Source organism: Mus musculus, chromosome 6 (assembly GCF_000001635.26).
Source record: "Mus musculus strain C57BL/6J chromosome 6, GRCm38.p6 C57BL/6J".
In the NCBI taxonomy this organism is placed as follows: Eukaryota; Metazoa; Chordata; class Mammalia; order Rodentia; family Muridae; genus Mus; species Mus musculus.
Window position 1 is genome coordinate 132421960 of NC_000072.6, and position 24140 is coordinate 132446099.

Consider the following 24140-nt stretch of genomic DNA (forward strand, 5'->3'; position numbering starts at 1 on the left):
TCATGAGATATGCTTTTAAATCTAGGTCTAGCTTTTTGGGTGTGTTGGGGTGCCCTGGACTGGGCGAGGTTGGAATGCTGGGTTCTGATGAGGGTGAGTGGTCTTGGTTTCTGTTAGTAAGATTCTTACCTTTACCTTTAGACATCTGGTAATCTCTGAAGGTAGTTGTTATAGTTGTCTCTGGGTAGAGATTGTTCCTTTGGTGATCCTGGTAGCCTCTATCAGCAGACCTGGGAGGCTAGCTCTCTCCTCTGAGTTTCAGTGGTCAGAGCACTCTCTGCAGGCAAGCTCTCCTCTTACATCAAAGGTGCACAGATATCTGGCATTTGGATATCCCTCCTGGCCGAAGATGAAGGTCCAAAACAGGACCCATCCCAGAAGCTATGTTGCTTTGGCCTGTCACAGAAGCTGTTATCTTCTGTAGTCCACACTCTCACCTGTGCAGACTACATTTGGCGGATTCTCAGAACAAAGATATCTCCCCCATATGCTAAGGCAAAGCACTTCAGGGCTGTGAGGGCACCTATCCTCTGGATGGGAAGGTTCTGGGATTTCTGGAGCCAGAAAAGGGGGCTGCCTCAGAAGCTCTGTGGCTCCTGCCTTTCCCAGAAGCTGTTGGATTCTGTACTGCACACTCTCACCTGTGCAGACTACTTTCTTTGGAGTCCAGGATCCAAGATGGCTTCTGCCAATACTAAAGCCTAATGTCACATTTATAATTTGACCAGGAGAAATAGTTATGCAAGCAGAAGTAAATGGTAAATGAATTACATTATGAATATTCTTTCATATTTTTTCATTACTTCATATTTGCATATTCTTCCAAACTTTTTCCTTTTTATTTAACATTCCTTTTAAAAATTATTTTCTTACTCTCTAAAAAGTTGTATTTTGCAGGTGAAAATGTGAACTAAGAATCTAACAGCTTCTGGGACAGGAGAAAGCCACACAGCTTCTAAGGCAGACCACATTTCTGGCTCCAGATATCCAAGCACTTTCCCTGCCAGAGGAGAGGTGTCATCCCTGTCCAGGAGGGCTTTTCAAGAGCACGTGAGTCAGACATCTTGGTTCCCAGATCCCTCCGAGACAAGTCTGCGCAGGTGAGAGTGTGGACTACAGAAGCTAACAGCTTCTTGGACAGGCACTCTTTCGGGACTTCATCTTCTGCTAGGAGGCAGGTCTTAACTGCAGATATCTGTGCATCTTCCCTGCAAAAGGAGAGCTTGCCTGCAGAGCGTGTTCTGACCACTGAAACTCAGGAGAGAACTAGTCTCCCAGGTCTGCTGATAGAGGCTAACAGAATCACGAGAGGAACAAACTCTAACCAGAGACAACTATAACAACTAACTCCAGAGATTACCAGATGGCAAAAGGCAAATGAAAGAATCTTACTAACAGAAACCAAGACCACTCACTATCACCAGAATGCAGCACTCCCATCTAGCCAAGTCCTGGGCCCCCCAACACACCCTAAAAGCTAGATCCAGATTTAAAAGCTTATCTCATAATAATGGTAGAGGACATCAAGAAGGAGTTTAATAACTCACTTAAAGAAATATTGGAGAACACTGCTAATGAGTTGCAAGTTCTTAAAAACAAAAACAAAAACCAAAAAAAAAAAAACCCCAAAAACAGGAAAACACAACCAAACAGGTAGAAATCCTTAAATAAAAACAGGAAAACACATCCAAGTCCGTGATGGAAATGAATAAGACAATACTAAACCAAAAAAGGGAAGTAGACACAATAAAGAAAACCCAAAGTGAGGCAATGCTGGAGATAGAAAACCTAGGAAAGGAATCTGGAATCATAGATGCGAGGATCAGCAACAGAATACAAGAGATGAAATAGAACCTCAGGTGCAGAAGATTCCATATAAAACATCAGCACAACAATCAAAGAAAATGGAAAATGCAAAAAGATCCTATCTCAAAACTTCCAGATAATCCAGGACACAATGAGAAGACCAAACATATGGATAATAGGAGTAGATGAGAATAAAGATTTTCGACTTAAAGATCCAGCAATATCTTCAATAAAATTATAGAGGAAAACTTCCCAGTCATAAAGAAAGAGATGCCCATAAACATAGAAGAACACTACGGAACTCCAAATAGACTGGAACAGAAAAGAAATTCCTCCTGACTCATAAAACTCAGAACAACAAATGAACTAAATATATATAGAATATTAAAAGCAGTAAGGGAAAAAAGTCAAGTAACATATAAAGGCAGATCTATCAGTATTACACCAGATTTTTCACCAGAGATTATGAAAGCAACAAGAACCTGGACAGATGTTATACAAACACTAAGAGAACACAAATGCCAGCCGAGGCTACCACACCCAGCCAAACTTTCAATTACCTTAGATGGAGAAACCACAGTATTCCATGACAAAACCAAATTCACACATTATCTTTCCAAAAATCCAGAACTTCAAAGGATAATAACAGAAAAAAGAAATATACAAGGACTGAAACCACACCCTAGAAAAAGCAAGAAAGTAATCCTTCAACAAACCTAAAAGAAGACAGCCATAAGAACAGAATGCAAGCTCTAACAAAAGAAGAAGAAGAAGAAGAAGAAGAAGAAGAAGAAGAAGAAGAAGAAGAAGAAGAAGAAGAAGAAGAAGAAGAAAAAGAAAGATATACTTTTCCTTAATATCTCTTTATATCACTTGACTAAATTCCCCAATTAAAAGACGTAGACTAACAGACTGGCTACACAAACAGAACCCAACATTTTGCTGCTTACAGGAAACCAATCACAGGGAAAAATACAGACACTACCTAAGAATGAAAGTCTGTAAAACAATTTTCCAAGCAAATGGTGTGAAGAAACAAGCTGGAATAATCTTTCTAATATCTAATAAAATCGACTTCCAACCCAAAGTTATCAAAAAAGACAAGGAGGGGCACTTCATAATCATCAAAGGTAAAATCTTCCAAGAGGAACTCTCAATCCTGAATATCTATGCTCCAAATACAACGGCAGTCACATTCACTAAAGAAACTTTAGTAAAGATCAAAGCACACATTGCACCTCACACAATAATAGTGGGAGACTTCAAGACACCACTTTCTTCAATGGACAGATCATGGAATCAGAAACTAAAAAGGGACACAGTAAAACTAACAGAAGTTATGACACAAATTGATTTAACAGATATTTACACAACATTTTATCCTAATGAAAGGATATAACTTCTTCTCAGCACCTCATGGCACCTTTTCCAAAATTGACCATATAATTGGTCATAAAACAGGCCTCAACAGATACAAAAAATTGAAATTGTCTCATCCATCCTATCAGATCACCATGGACTAAGGCTAATCTTCAATAACAGCATAAATAATAGAAAGCCAACACTCATGTGGAAACTGAACAACACTCTTCTCAATGATACCTTGGTCAAGGAAAGAATAAAGAAAGTAATTAAACACTTTTCAGAGTTTAATGAAAATGAAGCCAAAACATACCCAAATTTATGGGACATAATGAAAGCATTTCTAAGAGGAAAATTCATTGATTTTAGTGCCTCCAAAAAGAAACCAGAGAGAGCACACACTAGCCGCTTGACAACACACCTAAAAGCTCTAGCAGAAAAGGAAGCAAATTCACCCAAGAGGAGTAGAAGTCAGGAAATAGTCAAACTCAGGGGCGAAATCAGCCAAGCAGAAACAAGAAGAACTATTCAAAGAATCAACCAAATGAGGAGCTGGTTCTTTGAGAAAATCAACAAGATAGATAAACCCTTAGCAGACTCACTAGAGGGCACAGGGACAGCATCCCAATTAACAAAATCAGAAATGAAAAGGGATACATAACAACAGATCATGAAGAAATTCAAAACACCATCAGATCCTTCCACAAAAGGCTATACACAAAAACTGGACAACCTGGATTAAATGGACAAATTTCTAGACAGATACCAGATACCAAAGTTAAATTAGGATCTGCTTAATGATCTAAACAGTCCTATATCTTCTAAAGAAGTAGAAGCTGTCATTAATAGTCTCCCCACAAAAAAAGAGCCAAGGACCAGATGAGTTTAGTGCAGAGTTCTATCAGACCTTCAAAGAAGATCTAATTCCAGTTTTTCACAAAATAGATGTAGAAGGTACTCTACTCAATTCTTTCTATAAAGCCAAATTACTCTGATACCTAAATCACAGAAAGACCCAACAAAGATAGAGAACTTCAGGCCAATTTTCATTATGAATATTGATGCAAAAATCCTCAATAAAATTCTCGCTAACCGAATCCAACAACACATCAAAACAATCATCCATGCTGACAAAGTAGCTTTCATTCCATGCATGCAAGGATGTTTTAATATATGGAAATCAATCAACATAATCCACGGTATAAACAAACTCAAAGACAAAAACCACAAGATCATTTCCTTAATTCTGCGAAAGCATTTGACAAAATCCAACAACCATTCATGATAATCATCTTGGAAAGATCCAGAAATCGAGGCCCATATCTAAACATGATAAAATCAATCTACATCAACTCAGTAGCCAACATCAAAGTAAATGGTGAGAAAGTAGAAGCAATCCCACTAAAATCAGGGAGTAGACTAGGCTGCCCACTTTCTCCATACCTATTCAACATAGTATGTGAAGTCATAGCCAGAGCATTTTGACAACAAATGGAAATCATGGGGATACACATTAGAAAGGAAGAAGTCAACATACCACATTTTACAGGTGATATTATAGTATATATAAGTGTCCCTAAAAATTCCAACCAAGAACTCCTAAACCTGATAAATAGCTTCAGTGAAGCACCTGGATATAAAATTAACTCAAAAAAGTCAATGACCTTTCTCTACACAAAGGATAAACAGGCTGAGAAAGAAATTAGAGAAACAACATCCTTCACAATAGTCAAAAAAATTTAAATTACCTTGGCCTGACTCTAACTAAGGAAGTGAGAGATGAATGATAATAACTTCAAGTCTCTGAAGAAAGAAAGAAGATTACAGAAGTTGGAAAGATCTCCCATGCTCATGGATTGGCAGGATCAATATAATAAAAAGGGGTATCTTGCCAAAAGCAATCTACATTTTCAATGCAATCCCAATCAAAATTCCAACACAATTCTTCAACGAATTAGAAAGGGTAATCTACAAGTTCATCTGTAATAGCAAAATACCTAGGATAGCAAAAATTCCTTTCCGTGATAAAAGAACCTCTGGTGGAAGCCCCATGTCTGACCTAAAGCTGTATCACGGAGCAATTGTGATTAAAAACTGCATGGTACTGGTATAGCTATAGCGACAGACAAGTAGACAAATGGAATAGAATTGAAGACCCAGAAATGAACCCACACACTTATGGTCACTTGATCGTTGACAAGGGAGCTAAAACCATCCAGTGGAAAAAAGACAGCATTTTCAACAAATGATGCTTGCACAACTGGCAATTATCATGTAGCAGAATGCAAACTGATCCATTCCTATCTCCTTATACTAAGGTCAAATCTAAATGGATCAAGGAACTCCACATAAAACCAGAGACACTGAAACTTATAGAGGAGAAAGTGGGGAAAAGCCTCAAAATGATGGTCACAGGGTAAAAATTCCTGAATAGAACAGCAATGGCTTGTGCTATAAGATCAAGAATCGACAAATGGGACCTCATAAAATTGCAAAGCTTCTGTAAGGAAAAAGATACCATCAATAAGACAAAAAGACCGCCAACAGTTTGGAAAGGATCTTTACCTTTCCTAAATCTGATAGGGGACTAATATACAATATACATAATAACTCAAGAAAAAAGACTCCAGAAAATCACAATTGCTCATTAAAAATAGGGCTCAGAGTTAAAAAAATAATTCTCACCTGAGGAATACCAAATAGCTAAGAAGCACCTGAAAAAAATGTTCAGCATTCTTAATCAAAAGGGAAATACATATCAAAGCAACCCTGAGATTCCACCTCACAACAGTCAGAATGGCTAAGATCAAAAGTTCATGTGATAGCAGATGCTGAAGTGGATGTGTAGAAAGAGGAACTCTCCTCTATTGTTGGTGGAAATGCAAGCTTGTACAACTACCCTGGAAATCAGTCTGGGGTTCCTCAGAAAATTGGACATAGTACTACAGGAGGATCCTGCAATACCTCTACTGGGAATATATCCAGAAGATGTTCCAACTGGTAAGAAGGAAACATGCTCCACTATGTTCATAGCAGCCTTATTTATAATAGCCAGAAGCTGGAAAGGACCCAGATGCCCCTCAACAGAGGAATGGATACAGAAAATGTGGTACATTTACAAAATGGAGTACTACTCAGCTATTAAAAAGAATGAGTTTATGAAATTCCTAGGCAAATGGATGGACCTGGAGGGCCTCAACCTTAGTGAGGTATCCCAATCACAAAAGGACTCACATGATATGTACTCACTGATAAGTGGATATTATCCCAGAATCTTAGAATACCCAAGATACAAAATACATTTTACAAAACACATGAAACTCAAGAAGAAGAAAGACCAAAGTGTGGACACTTTGCCCTTCTTAGAATTGGGAACAAAACACCCATGGAAGGAGTTACAGAGACAAAGCTTGGAGCTGAAACTGAAAGACCCCCGAAGGGAGACCCTCACTCAGACACTCAAGTCCCGGGACAGCTGCGTACCCAAGAAGACACTGAGACCATACATAAAATGTAGAAGGTAAGATTTAATAAAGTAGCAACATGAAAGCACACAGACCAGAGCTCTGGGGTCGAAATAAAGCAGCAACATGAAAGCACACAGACCAGAGCTCTGGGGTCGAAATAAAGCAGCAACATGAAAGCACACAGACCAGAGCTCTGGGGTCGAAACTCATACACCTTTGCACAGGGTAGAGGAGTCTCGACGGTCAGCCAGAATTTTTCACAGGCTTATATAGTAAAACTCAAAGGGGGAGAACTGGGCAGGGAAAGTACAAGTTTACATCACTAGGGAGTTCTGCCAAAGGAATCTACGTAACTAAGGAGTCATGTCCTATCAAGGAATCTACGTAACTAAGGAGTCATGTCCTATCATTTGGCAATGTACCCGGTTCATTTTGAGGTTGTTCTAGGAGGCCTTTATCTCAAAAATGTTTTTCAGATGGGAGGGGGTGGGCTCCGAGGTAAAAAGTTCATGTTCTCACAAGAGGCCAGTAATTTTTCATTCTTCAAAACCAAAGGATGAACCATCTAGAGACTGCCATACCCGGACATCCATCCCATAATCTGCCTCCAAATGCTGACACCATTGTATACACTACCAATATTTTGCTGATAGGACCCTGATATAGCTGTCCCTTGTGAGGCTATGCTGGAGCCTAGCAAACACAGAAGTGGATGCTCATAGTCAGCTATTGGATGGATCACAGGGCCTCCAATGGAGGAGCTAGAGAAAGTACCCTAGGAGCCAAAGGGGTCTGCAAACCTATAGATGGAACAACAATATAAACTAACCAGTACCCCCCAGAGCTCACGTCTCTAACTGCATATATATCAGAAGATGGCCTAGTCAGCCATCATTGTAAAGAAAGGCCCATTGGTCTTGCAAACTTTATATGCCTCCGTACAGGGAAACACCAGGACCAAGAAGAGGGAGTGCGTGGGTAGGGGAGTGGGGGGGAGGGTATGGGGTACTTTTGGGAGAGCATTGGAAATGTAGATGAAGAAAATACCTAAGAAATAAAAAAAAGTTGTATTTAAAATTTTAAAAGGCTTTGGAAATTAACAAATCTTATAGGATTGAGAAAACACAGATAATGACACAATTCAGAATGTTATTTCTCAAAAATTATAAAGAGAAGGAACTATTCTAGGAGAGATGAGATCTTCAATGGCTTTTCCTTCCACGGCAGTAAGAGCTGATATTTTCATAACTCACTATCCATATTTAGATCTAAGACCATGGGAAAAATGGTTATTTACACAGATTCACAACAATAGCAAAATCACAGACATGAAGTAGCAACAAAATAATTTTATGTTTGAAGGTCAATATGAAGTAGAAACAAAATAAAGTTATCATTGAGGTCATCACAACATGAGTAAGGTTATTAAAGGGTAGCAGCATTAGGATGTTTGATGGGCTTTCTAATTCTATGTTTTCAAAATATTTCTAGGGCTCAAGATAACAGTTATCATTAGTCAATCATTTTGGCATTGTTTAATGGCACATGAATATATCAAAGCTTCCCATGTATGGATACAATATTTCTAGCTTAACTTAATGCTGCTGACATTATTACTGCAACTCCTAAAGACTGTTGCAAGACAATGTGTAGAAAATATTTCTCTGTCCTCCTTGGAAAATACTTCTGATATACATGAAACTGTGATTCTGTCCACAAAATCCATACCCTCATCACCTTCAGATCCTGATCCATGTCTTTGTATCACTAAATATTCTTAAATGCCATCAGATCCAATGTCCCATTATTATCATGAGTAATATCTGCTGTTCTCTCTACCTCGTTCTCTTTGAAAAACTGTAGGTTTTCCATCCCTTGATGTTATTCTATACAGGTGATTCTCTTTTATAGGACCCACAAAGCTGAATATTTAAAAAAAATTGTGAAGTTGGGCATGGTGGCCCACACCTTTAATCCCAGCACTTGGGAGGCAGAAGCATGTTAATTTCTGAGTTCGAGGCCAGCCTGGCCTACAGAGTGAGTTCCACGACAGCCAGGGCTACACAGAGAAACTCTGTCTCAAAAATAAATAAATAAATAAATAAATAAATAAATAAATAAAATAAAATAAAATAAAATAAAATAAAAACGACCTTGTGAAGTATGCTGCCTACAAGCTTTTTCTTTATACTTCTGTTTATTCCCCCAGTTATGAATCAATACAAAATAAAGAATATGATACCCCCCCAGACTTAGATAAAGGTCAATGTTATGGAGACCAGACATGAATTGAAGTTCCTTTAACCTACAAGACTCTACTGTGTTTCAAGCTGAAACCAAGGAACAAGCACAAATCTATTAGAAATATGGGTCTTCTTCCTGGTTGACTGGTGCATTTCTGATACTTTCTACTTTTGTTTACTCTTTTAGCGTGCATAGAAAATTTGTTCTACTAGATCAATTTTCAACATTTTCTATTTGTATTTAATATCATGTAATTGCCTGGGAAATATTTTGATATAATTTTCTTTGAATTTCTATTTATAAGAATATAAACAATTTATCCTGCAAGTACTTGATTTAGAACTGCAATATCTAACGTGAGCTTTTAGAAATGAGTGTCTATTGCAATTCGCTGACATTAATTTGGTGTCCTAGTGACAAGAATATACTTAGCTAAGTTTGCTCTCTGCCTTCTGTGCAAATAATGAGAAAATGACTGCCTACTCTATGATGTTCAACATTAATAAATGTGAGAAATAATTTATTTAAATGCAGCTAAATAGCCAATAGAGTTCTTTTTGGTAACATCAGCCAGATACAAATATTATTGAGAATATTTCTTTTAACTTGAAGATTTTTTTCCAGAGATGAGGACTGAACCCATGTCCTTGTGTTTGCTAGGCAAGGGCTCTGCCACTGAGCTAAATCCCCAAAACCTTGAGAACTTTTATATCTTAATCTTTCTCATCTCTTTAGACTGATTCATTATACTGTCAGTTCTTAGATTCAGAGGACCTAAAATTGGATCTTAAACATTATATAGGAATAATTTGTAAACTATTTTTAAAATGAGGATGGGATTACATAATGTCTTCCATCTCTTTTCTTCCTCTAACCCCTCCTGTGTTCCCAATCTTGCTGTCTCTCAAATGTAATGGCATCTTTTTTTTTTATTAGTTGTTGCATTTTTTTTTTCTGGAATATATAACCTGCTTAAATTTTATGTTAACCGTTTGAATATGATTTTGTTGATGAACTCCTTGTATTGATTAACCAACTGAGAAGTACTGTTTTTGAAAAATCTATAATATTAGGACAATTTGATTCTTAATTAATTGGCCTCGCATATTTGTATCAACCAAGAAGATAAAATTATGACATCAGATAGGAATGTTTTTATTAAATCTTATCCTGAATTTGAAACAGATTGCTTTTGCCTACAAAATAATATGTTGAGTGAGGAAGGACGTCAAGTATCCTTTGAATGACCTGGTTTCTCAAGAGATTGACATACATATTCTTCTAATAACTTGAGGAGGTTTGGCATTAAAAGGGTGTTTGTGAATATTCAATGTGTGTTATAATACACAGAACTTGAAGACCTCATTGATACATTTAGTAGACATTAATTATCTCCATGTTCTTACACAAGAGTAGTTTTAGATGAAAGATGCTAATTTTTATTTGGCAGCTCCTTATCTAGATGCATAGTACATTTTCCATCCAAATACAATCCTTTAATCAGAGGACAGAATAAGCCCATCCTTCACTTAAATTGTCATGTAATTTGAATGCAAGTGGGTATTTTGTGACCCTAGAAACTAAGAAAAATTGTCAAATTAGGAAAGAATTAGCACCTCTGCCCCTCCTCTCCTTCTCATTGCCCCTCCCACTCTCTCAGTGTCTGTCTCTCTATTTGTCTGTCTCTCTGTCTGTCTGTCTGTCTATCTGTGTGTTTGTGTATATAAAATATTCTCTTAATAGAAGGGTTAATGTTAAAAGATAGTATTTCATTTCCCTGATGATTAAGGATGTTGAACATTTTTTCAGGTGATTCTCTGCCATTCGGTATTCCTTAGGTGAGAATTCTTTGTTCAGCTCTGAGCCCCATTTTTTAATGGGGTTATTTGATTTTCTGGAATCCACCTTCTTGAGTTCTTTATATATATTGGATATTAGCCCCCTATCTGATTTAGGATAGGTAAAGATCCTTTCCCAACCTGTTTGTGGTCTTTTTGTCTTATTGTCGGTGTCTTTTGCCTTGCAGAAGCTTTGTAACTTTATGAGGTCCCATTTATCAATTCTCGATCTTACAGCACAAGCCCTTGCTGTTCTATTCAGCAATTTTTCCCCTGTATCCATATCTTCAAGGATTTTCCCTACTTTCTCCTCTATAATTTTCAGTGTCTCTGTTTTAATGTGGAGTTCCTTAATCCACTTAGATTTGACCTTAGTACAAGGAGATAGGAATGGATCAATTCGCATTCTTCAACATGATAACTGCCAGTTGTGCCAGCACCATTTGTTGAAAATGCTGTCTTTTTTCCACTGGATGGTTTTAGCTCCCTTGTCAAAGATCAAGTGACCATAGGTGTGTGGGTTCATCTCTGGGTCTTCAATTCTGTTCCATTGGTCTACCTGTCTGTCACTATACCAGTACCATGCAGTTTTTATCACAACTGCTCTGTGATACAGCTTTAGGTCAGGCATGGTGATTCCACCAGATGTTCTTTTATCCTTGAGAAGAGTTTTTGCTATCCTAGGTTTTTTGTTATTCCAGATCAATCTTCTTATTGCCCTTTCTAATTTGTTGAAGAACTGAGTAGTGAGGGGGGAGGGTATGGGCGTATTTTGGGATAGCATTGGAAATGTAAATGAGGAAAATAACTAATAAAAATATTAAAAATATAAATAAATAAAAGTTGACATTAAAAGCAAAAAAAAGATAGTATTCCATTTGGGCTTGAAAAATGAATTAGATGATATGTTTATTGGTTTCTCTTTCATAGGTGTAGTTCTCTTTCAGAGGTGAGGTTTAGAGATTGATCAGCTAATAAGACTAAGTGTTTGTCTTTCAGAGATGTGTATACCAGCACCCATATGGTGACTGAAAACTCTCTTTAATTCTAGTTCCATGGCATTAATTTCTGTCCCCCATAAGCTCTATATCCATGTGGTATACAGTTACATTTTCAGGGAAAAACTCATACTCATACATTAAAATAAATGAATTTGAAGTTAGACTCAATTAATACTGACTTTGTTTTAGCCTATAGTGCATTCAGAATGTGACAGGTGACACCATTCTAACCTTTAGTTGCTTTTTTCATATACTTGATCAAAACACATGAAAAGGAACAAACACATGCTGATTTTTACTGTTAAATGGACTTCAAAGAAAAGTGCATACTTGGCAGGGAGGTGGTGGCACATGTCTTTAATCCCAGCACGTGGGAGGCAGAGGCAGTCAGATTTCTGAGTTGGAGGCCAGCCTGGTCTACAGCATGCTTTCAAGGACAGCCAGGGCTTTACAGAGAAATCCTCTCTTGAAAAAACAAACAAACAAACAAGCAAAAAACAAAAAAAAACAAAAACAAAAACAAAACCCAAAAAATAAAAAGCCAATATGCACAAAAAACCAAAACAACACCAACCAACAAACAAAGATCAAAAAGCAAAAAAAGAAAACAAAAACAAAAAAACAGGAAAAAGGAAAGAGAAAAGTATATTCTAACTTGATAACTGTTAAAAAGAAAAAAAGAACAAAATTATTGTAATGCTGTTTTGAAAACACTAACAGGTTTCTTTCCATTTGAAGTAACTTGTAGTAGGTACAGTTATTTGCTTTCCCCTTGGGTATTCCTCCTCCGAGCTATATACAGTCTCTACAGGCTTAGGATTATTATCCCACTGAAGCCAGGCATTGTAGCCCTGTTGTGGAATAGATTCCACAGTCAGGCAATAGCTTTTAGCACAACCCCTACTTTGGTGTTTAGGGACTCACATTGGGACTAAGACGTACAAGGAGGGGGAAACGTTTGAGCCATAAATAATAAGCAAACAAATGAAGAAGGTATTTATTTATTTTAGTGCTACAGTTTGTTTGCAGGACTTGATAATCTCATGCAAATATTCTAGCACAAAGATGTAGCAAAATCAGAGTGTTAGCATTCCTTCTAAACTCCTCAATAGTTACCTGGCAACAGCCAGGTATGCAGGATTCATTTTAAAATGGGCTGTTTGCCCCCTCCTCTAGCTCTTACACTCTTACTCTATTACCCTCTTACTTTCTTCACTCTCTACCCCTTCTCTCCCTAGTCCTCTAGTCCTCTTCTTCCCCCCACTTTATTTCTCACTCTCTGCATTTCTCAGATTCTACCCCCTTAACTCCACTCTCCATGCCCTAAACACACTCTATTCCATACTTTAGCTATCCTATTTAAGGTATCTCAAGGGGAAATTGATGCCCTCATGGGTCCACAGAACCACCCCCTTCTACCTCATCCAAACTGCACCTCTACCAAACATATTCTGGTTCTTTCATTCTTTTCTTTTTATAAAACAAAAAACTTCAGACTACTTTTTTAAGCTAAATGTTGACTTTAATGAGGTAATTGTTCATTTAGGATATGTCTTGTCATCTGCCAATATTCCAACACGTACACACACACACACACACACACACACACACACACACACATGTATACACATATTAGGTGAGGTGATGAGGAGTGTGTGGTGTGTGGGGTAGTGTCTGCATGTCTGAGGGATATGTGAATGGATATGATTAATGCATGCATGCATGAAATTTTCAAAGAAAAAATAGTCGCCTGTCAGTGGCACAGATCAGCAGTAGACATCCAGAGGACCACTGGCAGCTGCAGTAAACAAAGCAGGCAGAAGCACACACTTAGAAACCCAACAATCCCATGGCCTCCCCTCAGGAGCATCCACTAAAATGTACAAATACATAGTGGACAGATGGGAGTGACAGAGAAACTGAATAGCTTGATCATTATGAAGAGAGGTAGAACTAGAAATATGAGGGTATATCCTGCTGAGAGAATCCAGCATTGGACTTGAGGCCATGGCAATATCCCAGTTTACACAGGGCCTGAAGATGTCTGGTGCTGTGGCCATGAATCAGCATGGATCCCTGTCCATGCATGTGGCTCATATTACCACTAAAAATCAATTGGATATCCCTGGTTTAGACTGCAAAATTGGCGCACAGTTCAAGGGCTTTGCAGAGATGATCCCACCTTTCACCTGCTGCAGCCATTTGGAGAATATGTTCAGCACCTCACATGTGCATCATAGTAGAACTTACCACTGTGGTGAGGTTTTAGGTGAGGCAGCCTATAGTGTGAGAGTGTGTGTGTGACAGTGAGATTGAGAAAGCTGTCCCTGCCACTCACATTCTGTGAGGCATCTCATCCTCATCACCTGAAGAAGTCAGGAGAGCTGGCATAGGAGTCAGGAGTATGGGAGTACCTTCTCCATCCCTAACCAGCTGTAGCATTCAGGAAAATAGACCCAGCATCTTGACTGGGAACTACAGTAGAGCTGGCTCTGTTCTCCTGGGTGAGGCATGAGATCTGGAAATCTGGCTGTGTGTCTTGTTGTCTGCAGCACTGAGTCATGCAGCTGGGCAATGCTGGAGAACTTGCCCTCATTGTGAGGAAAAATATAGTTATCCAGATGCTCAACTAGGTTACCAACAAATTCCAAATCTAAGGTATCATGTCTGCCCACCCATACATCTATCTAATTATGCACTTCTAGAATATGGGACAAAGCTGGTCCTACAGATCCAAAACTGCAGGATATCCATGACAAAGGGCAATGAATGAAGGTTGTCTCAGTGAGGATACAGTAATGATGGTATAATACAATCTAGATGCCTTGAAATGATGCATTGAAATGAACCTTTGCAAGCAAAATGTGTGGACAAAAGGGTACACAACGAGACATATTGTGACATATAACAGCTTCCCCAATGAGATGTTTGCTGTTTTTTTAACACATTTTTTTAAAATTTTTGTCTTTTTTATTTTCAATTGGGGGGAGGATGTAAGGACCAAGGGTAGATACAAAAAGAAAGAGATATGAGTGGAGATGTGTTGCCAATGTGAATTTCACAAAAAATTATTAAAAGTGAAAAATAATACTTGTAATTAATCTATTTAGCAATAAAAGTGTAGAAGGTGTTTCTTTCTCTAATACAATAAAGGTTAGAGCTTATTTTTCATCCAGTTTTTTCTGAGTTCTTTCTGAGTTCTCTCTGAGCTGGCACTTGTTCTTTAGTTCCATATGCATACATATAGGAGCCTCTTAGTAAGTATGTAAATAGATTAGACAGATATTAGGCATAACAAGCAAGTATGTGATAATGAATGCATAGTATGAACATATGTGTGTTTGTGCATATTTGCTTATGTAAAAACTTTTCCTTCTGCAAGAGATACTCACTTCTTGTGGTTTAATAAAAGTTTATTGGCCTAAACCTCCTTCGAACCAAGCAAGCTAGAATTCAGGTTTCTGGGAAATATAGAAAAAAACTCCAGAAATTAACTCTTTACTTATTCCTCTGCTATCATGCAACCATTGTTAATCATGCAAACCAGCAGTTTTTAATGGTAAAATAAGGAAGGAAGTGTGTAGGTTAATTTAGAAGTTATCAACACACATTCAGTATAGTTAGAGAGCTATAAGGCCAGAAATCATCAGTCTTGAAAACTCTCAAGAGACCATCAGTCCTTAAACACATTGTATGTCCAATGCTTCATCTGACTACTTGCCAGGATTTTGGAAAAGGTATAGGGATTTAGAACATTCAAGGAAGAACAGCCAACTCTGATTTTAAGAATTAAACTCAAATAATTTGGAAGTTTTAAGGATTCCTTAGCCTCTAAGCTTCTATACACATTATATTTTCTCTCTTTTAATTAAGATTCAATAAAATATTAAACACATAGATGGAATAATTTAAAATATTCCAAATTAACAATGAAAGACTTCTGATGTATGCTTAAACTATTTTAAGAATTACATTGGTGTACAAGAACCAGGTATATGATATTTATAAATAACACTAATAAAATAAGAAGATAAACCAATAACAGCTTAGCCACAGCACGCCACAGAAAAATGTGAGCTGACTGATACTAAACTTCTCACAAGAATACTGGCTGAAGGTATAGGGACTCTTAAATTGGGAACAGAAAGAGTGATATCTCTAAGAAACAAAGAATTATTCAAGGTAGCTTAGCTATTCCCTAGAGTACTGACATTAAAGGCACAGTACATACTATGGGCATCCATGTTTATGTAGTTTGCTCCTGAAATTCATGACTTATGGGAATCATTTGTTAAAATAACTGATATGTAGAAAATATAGCAAATCAGTGGGAAGAATTTGTGAGTAATATGGAAAGAAGAGGGTCTCTCAAGTGATAGTTAGCTGATATATAGAGTAAGGACTGCCTTTCTGGAAATAACCATGCCAACATTGCAGTACCACTTCTGCTCATAATGAAAAACAGCAAAGGATAATTGAAGGCTAAATATTTTATTGATATCATTTTGCTATAGGAATGATATTGAAGTCATCTGTCTTCTCTTCACCTGAAAAAAATAAACAAATAAATAAACAAACAAACATACAAACAAAGTTTGGTAGTAGAAAGACACAATGTGTAATTTCATCATGTCATTAATATCTTTTAGTTTCTTGGATAACTCTGTTAGAGTTTCACAGTTGACTGAGAGTGAATTTAAATCACATACACCACAGAATTATAAAGATTATTCATGTTTTGGATGTATCCGTGATCTATGTCTCTAGGAACAGGGTGGTCATCACTGGAGTTTGGAGCATGGAATGAAAAATGGGGCATTTATTTACCTTCTCTCTGGTAAGAAATCAGATGGTTATGCAAAAAGTGACCACAGGTAATTTGGCTGTTCATTGTTTCCATGCTGGGGTGGGCCTTGATGGTTTCCTGGCTGAGGAGGTCTCTGAGGGCCTCCCTGTGGGGGTGGGCCTTGTTGGTTTCCAGGCCCAGGAGGTCCCTGAGGGCCTCCCTGTGGGGGTGGGCCTTGCTGGTTTCCAGGCCTAGGAGGTCCCTGAGGGCCTCCCTGTTGGGGTGGGCCTTGTTGGTTTCCAGGCTGAGGGGGTCTCTGCTGGGGGCCTCCCTGTGGAGGTGGGCCTTGTTGGTTACCAGGCCTTGGGGGTCCCTGGGGGCCTCCCTGTGGGGGTGGGCCTTGTTGGTTTCCAGGCCTAGGGGGTCCCTGTGGGCCTCCCTGTGGGGGTGGGCCTTGTTGGTTTCCAGGCCTAGGGGGTCCCTGTGGGCCTCCCTGTGGGGGTGGGCCTTGTTGGTTTCCAGGCCTAGGGGGTCCCTGAGGACCTCCCTGTGGGGGTGGGCCTTGTTGGTTTCCAGGCTGAGGAGGTCTCTGAGGACCTCCCTGTGGAGGTGGGCCTTGTAGGTTTCCAGGCCTAGGGGGTCCCTGTGGGCCTCCCTGTGGGGGTGGGCCTTGTTGGTTTCCAGGCCTAGGGGCTCCCTGTGGGCCTCCCTGTGGGGGTGGGCCTTGTTGGTTTCCAGGGCCTAGGGGGTCCCCTGTGGGCCTCCCTGTGGAGGTGGGCCTTGTTGGTTTCCAGGCCTAGGGGGTCCCTGTGGGCCTCCCCTGTGGGGGTGGGCCTTGTTGGTTTCCAGGCTGAGGGGGTCTCTGCTGGGGGCCTCCCTGTGGGGGTGGGCCTTGTTGGTTTCCAGGCTGAGGGGTTCTCTGCTGAGGACCTCCCTGTGGTGGTGGTCCTTGTTGGTTTCCAGGCTGAGGGGGTCTCTGCTGGTGGCCTCCCTGTGGGGGTGGGCCTTGTTGATTTCCAGGCTGAGGGGGTCTTTGCTGGGGGCCTCCCTGTGGGGGTGGGCCTGGAGGGGGTGGGCCTTGTTGGGTTCCAGGCCTAGGGGGACTCTGAGGGCCTCCCTGTGGGGGAGGACCATGGTGGTTTCCTGGGTGAGGAGGGTGCTGTGGTGGTCCCTCTGGTCTATTCACATCTTCCTCACTGCCATCTTCATCACCATCATCATTTTCATCAGAACTGGGAGGTCTCGGGGGCATTCCTCCAGGAGGTGGTTTTGGATGATGATGGACATACCCTTGGTTCTGTTCTCCCATCTCTATTTAATAAAGATAAAAATAGGTGATTTTATAAGTTCTCTTTCTCCCAGGATCACTTCCCCCCCCCACTCCAACTTCATATCCCTAGTAGTTCAGAAAGCTTAATTGTGTATAAATCTTTTTCTTATATCACTACTCTTTGAATGAGTACTTGTCCTTAAATGCTGTGCAAAAATGGTGACTTTATATAACTTACACTTCCCAGACAGAAGTGGAGAAATGGTCGTGGGTGTGGGGGTGTATATTCTATAAATATTATTAGTTAGAGCTTGGCAGAGTAGGAAAATTGTGACAGAATGCTTTAATTTTCTTACATATAAAATGGTGTTCAAGGTCCTGTAAGCATGTGTAAAGCAAGAAAAAAATGTAAGAAAAAGTTTTCCATTCTGTTCTCATGTGAAATATTTTAAAAATTAGTCAGCTATGGATACAGAGGGGAGTACAAAAATAAATTCAAAACTGTGAGAAGCATAGGCTCTGTGTAGTTTTGTATTTTATATGCAATCATAGCATTCTAATTGGAATTACTGGGGAAAGAACAATTCTTTAGGCAAACCATAGTTTTGCAGAGGATTTTTAAATGAGAACACCCTATATGTGCATCATATATAATATATTGCTCCAATCTGTGGAAGAAATAGAATGTTGCTTTTTTTTAACAAAGCCTGGCTTCCAATTCTTCCAGTGTATGGCCCTGCTGTAGAGTCAATGCTGGGAAGGTTGTCTATTTATCTCTGTGGAAGTTTCCAGTCATTATTGTAATAAAATAAAGAAATAATAGAGGTATTACAGAATTGAATAATTACAGATGTAAATGGTACATAGAAGGTCAAGATAGAATGGATCTGTTTTTACCTAGGAGCTGAGAATTTGAGTCTTCGTAGGTGATCTCTAGAAAATAAGCACAAAGAAGTTGAAAGTTACTTATGACATTTTTCTAGTTGCTGAGAATACTACCAGGATCATTTCGACCCTTGGTAGAAATGACAATTTAGTTCCTTCTTATATGTATCAAATTTTACTGATACTCTTCATTAACATTACCACAACTTCAGGGAGACATGATTTTAAAAGTTTTTCTTTATGATCTTAATTTCTTATATGTTATAGTCCAAAGTATTTCATTCATTGAAATAAGAAAATATATTGCTTTCAGTAAAATATAAAATACAATGAATATTGACCAGCTCTCATGAAAAAAGAAGAGAAAATAGGTCTAGCAAAATATTTCAGTGGCCAAAGCACTTGTGTAATGACTTGTATTAAGTTCCTGAATTTATATGATAGAAGGATAAATGCTGCTACCAATAAGTTGGTGTCTGTCAGAATGTGCTTAAGCATTCGAAAACATGGAGACACATGGGTAGACACACTCAGAGACTTGCATGTTTTTATGACCATGCACAAAATAAATAAAAATTAAAGTAATATTTAGAAGAAATTATTCCCTGGTATTTATAGTTCATGTTGTACAGTTTGAAATTTTTTAACCTTTGCCATTTCTTAAAAACATTCCTGATATGGTTTTACTTCTTTCATCTTTCTCTGTCCTCTACACACAAGGCAAGCACCATCCACTATCGTTTTTTCATAACACTATAAAAACTAAGTTTCCCTCTGTCAACTACAAAATACTTTTGTGAATCTTCTACCACAAAAAAAAGGCTTTTTATAAATTTACTCAGGTTATTTTGTTGCAAAAATATTTGTAACTCATACCATAAGCATAGTTTAAGCTCTAGAAGTAAAATGATAACAAATGTTCTTCTATTTGTTCTCATAATTCTTTGCCTCTGTCCCTTTTCCATCTCCTTTCATTTCTCCCAGTCCTAAGTGTGTTCCTCCAGTCCAATATCACTGTACCACTCTCGCCCCTACTTCATACCTTCATCTTGTCTCTGAGCTGAGCTCAGGACCAGCAAAGCTGCTGTGAGCAGGACCACAAGCATCTTGGAAGATTGTTCCCAAGTTTGTTCAGGAGGAAGGAAGGCCACAGTCTTTATAAGGAAGGTAGAACAAAGGCATCTTTCACTTCCTTACTGTTGAACACACTTGTGACAGGAGCATGCCATGCATCCCTGACTCTTCTTTGGGACTTTAGCCTAGCAGGATGCAGTAGGGCTGAGGCTGTCAAGAAATCAGTTCTAGATACATGGTCTCTGGGGTTACTGGTTAGTTCATATTTTTGTTCCACCTATTGGGTTGCAGACCCCTTCAGCTCCTTGGTACTTTCTCTAGCTCCTCCACTGGGACCCTGTGTTCCATCCAGTAGGTGACTGTAAGCATCCGCTTTTGTATTTGCCAGGGGCTGCATAGCTTCTCAGATGGCCTAGTTGGCCATTATTCAGAAGACAAGCTTTTTGGCATTGAAAACTGTATATGCCCCAGTAGAGGGGAACAGCAGGATCAAGAAGTGGGCATGTGTGGGTAGGGAAGTAGGGCAGGTAAAGTGTAAATGGGTCTTTCAGGATAGCATTTGAAATGTAAGTGAAGAAAAGTTCTAATAAAAAATGAAAAAAAAAAGAATTCAGTTTTAAATCATAGGACATGATATTTGTGCAACAATGTGAAAGCAATACAGTGAAATTTCAGATATTAGAAATGAAATTCTAGTTCGATATAATTGTGAATCTCTCCTTGTTAGTTGTGATTCTTGGAGAATTTGCTTCTATACAAACATGTATATTTGTGTGAATATTCATACTCTTTGAATGACTTTCTGTTCATTTCTGCGGGTGATTAGGACACCAAGATAGAATACATAGTAAGTGAGAAAAACAAGGCTGACAGCTTATTTGTGCCCAGTTAGGCCTTCTGGAATTCCCAAGATCAGGTTCAAATTAGAGAAATTGTGATATCATAGCACTGAAAGCAGGAATATTCTTTTTTTATTCCTTCTGTGTTAGGGAAAGAAAAGTGGAAGACGAGAACTCAGATAAGTTTTGGACCAGTCAATCCTAGAAAACATAGTTCTCACATGAAACACAAAATTATATGATTCCCAGAGAATATCCTCATACCTACACTTTATTTAATTATTGATAACATTGAATTATATTTTGTTCAATATTGCTTCCCTTCGGAATTATTCTTCGACTCTTAATTGGCTATAAACCTAAACAAGTTGGATGAAATCACTTTAAAATATACAAAGCATTGATTTCTCTGAATGTTTTTCAACATAGAGTATTTAATTTTCTATGTTTATAGCCAATGCTTTGATAATTACCAGTCTGACTAGTTGTGGATGAATATGCCCTGTACTATACAGGGTCATGCTTATTATTATTTTATCACAGTCCATCATCTTCTTACAACTCCCATAAAGCCTTGGCTTATTTGCTGATTCAGTGTTTACTTTGATCTTTTGCTTGTTTTTGACTTCACTTTATGGCTTCTCTTGCCATATTTCTACCCAGGTCCCCTATGGTAGGATTCTGGATTTGAACCTTAATGACAGCTTCATAATAGAACTCATGATTATAATTTTGTTTCTTTCCTTTCCTATCTTATCTTCTTTCTTTCCTTCCTTTTATTCTCTATTTTTTCTCTGTCTCTTTCTTTCTTTCTTTCTTTCTTTCTTTCTTTCTTTCTTTCTTTCTTTCTTCCTTTCTTCTTTTCTTTTCCCTCTTTTTCTTTATTTGCAATAACTGATTAGCATATAGCTAAGTGTGGTATCTCACACTTTAATCCTAATATTCCAAGGCAGAAGCAGGTGGATGCAGATGTCAAACTGTAGGATGAGACTGGTTTTCAAAGCTATGTCCAAAACAGCTGTTACCCAGTGAAACCCTATCTCAAAAAAGGAACAAGGAAAGAAATGGTTTGGAAGATACTGTGCTTGAATGACTCTTCATGTGATATAAATGCTGTTTTATTCCTAATTTCTATACTTTTTTTTTAGTTGCATGAGGCATCATCTCAATGAGGAAAGAGTAAGCAAATTGTTGCCTTTTCATTTTTGAGTTCAAATAGAGTTTTCATTATCCCTCAACTTTTAAGTGTGGCTAGTAGAAATTTGAGGGGAATTTGGTTGCTGTAAAACAGAGAAAGGCAATGAATGTATCTTATCCTTTATCATTTGGGTAAGTCTACTATACAATTCATATCAATTTCTAGGTGTTTCATTATGAAGAGACATAGGGATTATCTCAGAAAAATTACCTAACTTGTACTTTGCTATAGATGATATGAAATTCTATGGTATTATCAGGTGGGTGGGTTGTGTTGTTGTTATTTTTTTGTTATTGTTGCTTTCCTCTTAGATGATGATCGGTATATTAGGAATGGAGAATTTCCTAGTATTTGGTAAATTTCTCTGATTATCTGAAAATCAGAGGCAATCTCACAAGATTGCAGTGTTAAGGAAGACAAGGAAAGGTTGATTTCTGAATATGCTTTTTAATAGGATGGTTTTCTAGTGTCTACAAATAGGAGATGAGAATGATTGGTAGATGGGGGTCCGGACTAGTTGTGGCCTTCAAAGTCATCGTGATGGGAATGTCAGTTATAGAGCAGAAGAGAAAGTTAGGCAGACATGTACATATTGGGTCTGGTGAAAGACTGCCTGGAACTCAGCCTACACCTGAGTTTTGTTAGTTCTGGAATACAACAATTGATTTTGACAAATAATCACACAACTTGAGCCAATTTGTGACCTTTTCCAGTGTAATCAATATGTGAAAGAATTTATTGTTGTATGAAAAAAAAAGTCACCTGGTAACTCAAGAGAAACCAGAAAAAGTCAATGCAAAGAATGGGACTGGTAACACAGTCAGTTATTAATGGCTAAGGTGGCTTAAGTAATAAGATTAACTTGAAGGGCTTTTGGAGACCTGTAGTGACTGAAGTACTAAGGAGTGGCTCTTTCATATGACTCCAGTGTATCTCTTTTGGTTATGTATATGAAAGTCTTTAAGTCATCATACCACATAAACACATACAATTTAACACTACATTATTCAAATTATCCACAGTATAGAACAGCACTTATGGAAGTTCAGATTTTGTTTTTCTGTAGATACAGTATGGATGTCCATGGGGCTGGTCCATCCCAGTATATGCTCCAAGGTTTCCCCTCTGTCCACATTCTCAGCAGGGTTTATTATTGTTTACTGAAATCCTGGTGACTGTTCTGACTGATGTCAAATGGAATATTCTCTTGGATTTAATGTGCATGTGTATGATAAATTATGATTTTTGAAAAATTACCTAATATTTATTAGACATTCTTATGTTTTCTATTGATATATTTCCATTTATGTTTGGAGAGCTGGCTTGGCCATTAAAGGATCATAACGGGAAATATAAGAGAAATATCTGTTCAATGTTCCTTATTTACTGTTTGAGACAAGAATGCATTCAGAATATCAGGCTCCTATCTGATATAGAGGTGGCAAAGCTTATTATCTTACTGTACTGATTCTACTAAATGAACTTAGCTATAATATGATTCTAATGAATTTCTGCTATACTTATAGATCAGTGCTTTCTTCAGTCATCATCTTAGAAGCTTCCTCTTGCAGCAAATGGGAACTAAAGCAAACATCCGTGCAGAGAAAAAATTCAGAGAGTGAGTAATATAACTCAACCCTTCCCCAAATCCTGAAACTGTGTGGCAAAGGAGGTCTAAAAAGTTTAAGAGCCAGAGGGGATGGAGGACATCAATGAAACAGGTTTTTTAAACACAAAATGACAATCTTATATGTGAATGCACAGAGAGTGAGACAGCACGCACTGAACCTGCATATGTCTCTACCAGATAATGCCCTTGTGGTGAAAACAGAAGTGGTGAAAACTTTCCCCATTCCTAACTCGTACAATATCTTCTACTGGTAACTACTTCCAAATAAAGATTTGGTTTTATCCAAGAGAATCCCACAGAAGAAATGAACTACTGCATGCCCAGGAGTATATGAAAAACATTAAACATTAAAGAACTCAACAATAAATTTGCAGTTTTCTTGCCTCATTAGATCATATCATGTCTTCCCCCAACCCCTGCCACCAATAATTTCATTTTCTACTCAAAGTTGTGTCAGGTGTAATTCCCAGAGCTTCCATATGGATAAACAGTAATAGATCCTAAGGCTCAGCAAATCTCTACTTTTTGGTTTGAAGATTTTTTTTTTTTTTTTATCATCAATATTTATTTATTTATTTATTTATTTATTTTTCCATTTTTTATTAGGTATTTAGCTCATTTACATTTCCAATGCTATACCAAAAGTCCCCCTTACCCACCCACCCCCACTCCCCTACCCACCCACTCCCCCCCTTTGGCCCTGGCGTTCCCCTGTACCGGGGCACACAAAGTCTGCGTGT

At 38.3% G+C, this 24140-nt stretch overlaps 1 non-coding gene across 2 annotated transcripts; it reads right to left on the bottom strand.

Annotated features, from left to right (window-relative positions):
* Positions 1-16571: 16571 nt before the first annotated feature.
* On the bottom strand, positions 16572-19765 carry Gm5154. 2 transcript variants are annotated; one of them, XR_378061.1, is made up of 5 exons: positions 19702-19765; positions 18672-18707; positions 17636-17815; positions 17356-17509; positions 16572-17028 (listed from the first exon to the last, which is right to left on the bottom strand). It is a non-coding gene; the product is annotated as a predicted gene 5154 (transcript). The 2 variants fall into 2 exon arrangements; XR_001785443.1 differs by having other exon boundaries at positions 16572-16920; positions 17413-17815.
* Between the last annotated feature and the right edge of the window lie 4375 nt (positions 19766-24140).